This window comes from Crocodylus porosus, unplaced genomic scaffold, assembly GCF_001723895.1.
Source record: "Crocodylus porosus isolate Cpor-Errol unplaced genomic scaffold, CroPor_comp1, whole genome shotgun sequence".
NCBI lineage: Eukaryota > Metazoa > Chordata > Crocodylia > Crocodylidae > Crocodylus > Crocodylus porosus.
The window spans coordinates 10,486,555-10,491,308 of NW_017728913.1; positions in this window are offsets into that span (position 1 = coordinate 10,486,555).

Here is a 4,754-nt window from a genome sequence, read left to right on the forward strand (position 1 = left end):
CTGAGTTGGCTGAGACCCCAACAGAGGTAACAATATTCATATAACACCTGTGAGGCATAGGGGTTGGTGAAGGGGTGGTATGGAGCTGTGCAATTAGCCTGTAGGGCAGGAGCTTCTCACCTCCGGGTACTCTGGAGTGAAGACCCGATCTGGAAACCCCTGAGGCAGCCTCCCTTTTGAGAACAAAAGAAACATCAAGACATGGCAGGAAGTGAAGGGGAGGCTGGTCCCAGAAGTAGAGTGAAATAAAGGGAAATCTGGGGCTCCGCCAGGAGTCCCCAACCACCCTGGACTTGGTGCCCTTTTAGAGTGCTCCTTCTGAATGGACTCCTGGTACTGGTGCCCTGGCCACCCACCCCTCATTGAGCTACTGACTGCATGCATAGTACCTGTGTGGATGCTTACATGTCCAAACTGTACAAGTCATACAGTCTATCAAAAGTGCCAGTTAGGTGGCTGGAAAACTGCTTTCTGGGGCATGTGGAGTGAAGTAGAGTTTTGCCCACTGTGTCTTTGGTTTTACATGCATCTGTAAACACTTTATTAGTGGAAATTAGTGGCATCATTAGTGGAAATATGGAGTGGAGTTGTATGTTGTATGTTTAAGTGAATTCTATGCCCCTAGCTGTGGGGCTGCCAACACCAGTTCATCCTGAGGTACAGCTCAGAGACTGCACAGACTCCTGGTTATGATCTGCAGGACTCTCATCTTTCTAACCTGCTGTCACAAATTCCCCCTAAGGGAGCACTGCCTTTGGACCTCCCAGAAAATCTTGTCTGGTTTCCTTCTCTGAAAGCAGCCCTAAGCATGAATTCTTGTGGCATCCCTCAGTTCCTTGAATGCTGACAGCCATTCTTTTGATCACACTTGTCAATTGCAATTAAACATGAACGTAAAACATCCCCCTAAGTTTGCCCTTGATGGTAGACTTCCATACTTGTTGGTGCTCAATCTCCCCTACACATGGGCAGATCTAGTACTTTGAAAAGGGTGATGGTAGTACATCATCATCATATATAACACAACCCATTTTTCTTCAATTAAAAAGAAACTAGAAGCATTACTAAGATGGTAGGGCATATATTATTTAGTTTATGATCAAAGGAAAAGAAAGACCTTTATTGCAATGTGCATTTATTCACTATATCATATATTATATATACAAGCACAACAAACTAGGCAAAAATAACCAAAAAAAATTGTTTCATTACTCCTGAAGTCATTAGAATTAAAAGTACATCTCTTTTTCAGATTCATAAAATCCAACTTTCTGAGCATCTTGACAGTCCTTTCAATGCTTCACTGAAAGTTATTTTCATAGCTGAGTCAAAGTTTACCTGAGTTAACATTTCTATACTTGAGTTAATATTTCTAGGTAGAGTTAGGTGACCTCATCGTGCTGTGGGGTGTGACGGAGGTGCAGCGCCATTTCAAGTGGGGTGGGCGCTCCAACACCCACATCTAGAAAGGTCTGTTAGGCCAGATGCAGAAGCACGGGCACAACAGGTCAGCATGGCAGTGCTGTACAATGGTCAAGGCCTTGCAGGCACAATAGGTTGCCATCATTGACCACAATTGTCAATCGGGGCACATTTGTAAGTCCATGACCATTTGTGGCAACTGAGAGACGGCCCTGTGTCCCGGGACCCACGTGCAGCCATGCACCATAACAAAGGGCTATCGTATGAACAGACTTTAAAATTGTATTCCAATGATCTGGTATAGTGAAGCAGTTTGTAAAAAAAAAAAAGTAAAACTTTCCATGTGGCTGGACCTGTTCAAAACATGTTTCAACACACCCAGACATGTGTCTCTTGCAATGACTTCCACAAACATGTTATTTAAATAAAGAACCCTGCTGTTGTTGTCTTTTTTAAAAAGAAAAATCTGTGTGTGTGTTTTTCTTTTACCCCATACCCACGTCACAGGCCACATGGAATGGGGGTGGGGCTTCTGGCACCAAGATGGTGGTGAAGATGGTGCTCAAGATGGCGGCCAAGATGGCACCCGGGGTGGGGCTTCTCATATCATGGGCCATGTGCCAGGGTGGGACTTCTGGGTAAAAGGCTGCAACCCCCCTCCCAAAACGAGTACTTCTGGAGCAAGGGGAGGGACTTCCAGCAGCAAAGGTCAGGTGCTAAGAAGCAGCACTTCCGGCCCCAAGTTGGTGGCCAAGATGCAGCCAGAAGGTGGGGCACCTGTCAGAGGGTGGGGTTTAATAGTTTGACAAGAGGTGTACCCCTTATACTACATCAGATATGCTCATGAAAACCTACAGTGTGATTTGTGTGAATTTGCACCTCAGACACTTGGCCTGAAATTTCCACACTGAGTTTCAGGTCAGGACAGAATTCAAATTCAGGTTACAGGACTCTGGGTCACTTATTTTTCTTTCTGAGCTATCTGAAGCTAAGGCTTAAGGGTGTTTCAGTAGATAATTAAAACCTTGAATCAGAACACACCCGAAGTGGAACAATTTGATTCCAGCTCATTTTTCCAGCACAAAATCCTGGATCCAAACCTGTCTCCATTTTTTTGAACACTTGCCTCTTTGTTTAGATCTCAATTTTGGGTTTTAGGTTTAACTCCAGCGTTCATAAATCAGCCTGGGTTTGAACAACACTATGCTTAGATTCTTTGAAAATAGGTTCACAGACAATTGATGACCCGGGCTGAGTTTCAAGTTTGTTATGAAATCTGAAAGTTTGGCATGGTTTCACAATTTGCTAAGAACACCTTGCACAGATCTGCAGATGTCCATCTTTCATCCTTACAACACAAAGCGATTTTCTCCAAAAGCAATATTTCTCAGATTTTCAAGTATGTGTTGAATGAGTAACAGGCATTTTCACCTTTGTTGCAGCCACATTTCTCTGCCAGAAATAGTGCCAGATCATTCCTCAGTATATAATAGGTACTTTTAGAAAATTTCCAAGTGAAAATGTAGGTTTATACTGTTAGTGATGCAATGCTTACCACATCTATAACATTATTTTGTATCTTCATCCAAAAATGTAATATATAGAGGATTCCACTATAAATGAATCTGAAGGACTCTCTTTCCCTTTGCTCTTCTAGCACATATGGGGAAATAAAGAGTACTATTAATACCAGGCAGTCTAGTTTGGGTATACACATTTTTGCAATACATATGCTTCCTGGATACCACATGTGACAGAACACTTAGCAGTGTATTTCCGTGCAGCTGTCACAGTTTCTTCAGTTCAGCCTATGACAAGGCTCTGCTCCCCATATAAGAGATGGCATTTATGACTTCAATTCCCATAAAAAATACTGGGAGTTAAGAATAAAAGTACTTGGTAATTTAAAGGTAAAGACTCATATGATAATGCTGGCATTATAAAATCCCAAATAAACAAAAACCCTCTAATTTTGGGCAATCCAAGAAATTCAGAATTAAGCATAAAATCAACTCCCTTCTAAACACTGGAAATCAACAGCAAGGTCATCCATGTAACCTTAACTCTGCCCCTTTGGTGATGGAAGATTTTCAATTTCAACTTTTGTTCTTTTTTTTTTTAACTTTCTACAGTCAGAGTGTTATTTTGGGATCAATTTGTTTTTTAAGGAATTTAAGAAATTTGTAGTATATTGATACATTATCTTATATTTTGTGGAAAATCCACTATTTATACAGGTTTACAACAACTTCAATCCCCAAGTCTTCCTTGTCTTTCACTTTCTTTCATTACTTCTTTACAATATCATCTGCTTAACTGTACATCTTCAATTTAGAGAAGATGGTTATTTTGCACAGCTGGTCAGTGAGGTATCAAAAATGTTCACTACAGAGGACTGGCTCTATAATCGATTTCATACATTCTGTACATGTGTCTAATACTAAATGCAGTGATTCTTCCCCACAGTTACTTTTATTTTTTTCTTGTAACTGTTATAATTTTAAGATGGAAGTTTTGGAGCCTTTTATATTTAAATGTAATAGCTTTTGTCTTGACACAATAGACAGGCCATTGAATCTTAATGAAGAATGGGGAACAATAGACTTCAATGTACTGCTTGCCTAATGGGAATTTGTCCATTCTCTGTGAATTGTACATGACTGTAAAGCAGGCTACAGAATATGACTGTAAAGCATCACTGTACATTTACAGCAGTGGTGTTTTTGTCTTCATTGATTAAACTATTGGTTGAGATTAGATAAGATGGTCTTCAAGGTTCCTTTTTTTTCCCTCGAAAATATTAAGAGGGCAGAGATAAGGCTGAATGCCCAAATCTAATTTCATCAGTCCCATAATTCTGTCAGTCTTGTTCTTATCATTAAGTCACACCTACCTCTAACTTCCTCTTTCTGGGTTTTATTTGGAAATGTCCTTAGTGATTTTTTTTTGAATGTTATATATTTTTTTAAATGTATGTGATGTATGTGGTGAGAGATGGAGCTGGGTAATTCGATACCAATGATTTAGGAACTACATAAACTACATGGGGTCAATCCAAAAAAGTACTAAAATGCCTAAGGCAGGACTCAGGTGGATTCTGAGAACCCAGAGGACTGAAAGAAGGCCAACGTGGTTCCCATCTTCAAAAAAGGGAGGAAGGAGGACCCAGGGAACTATAGGCCAGTTAGTCTTCCCTCGATCCTGGGTAAACTATTTGAGAGAATTATCCTGGCGCATGTCCACGAGGGACCAGCAGGGGAGATTGTGCTTAAGGGCAACCAACATGGGTTCATTAGAGGCAGGTCCTGTCAGACCAACCTGATGGCCTTCTA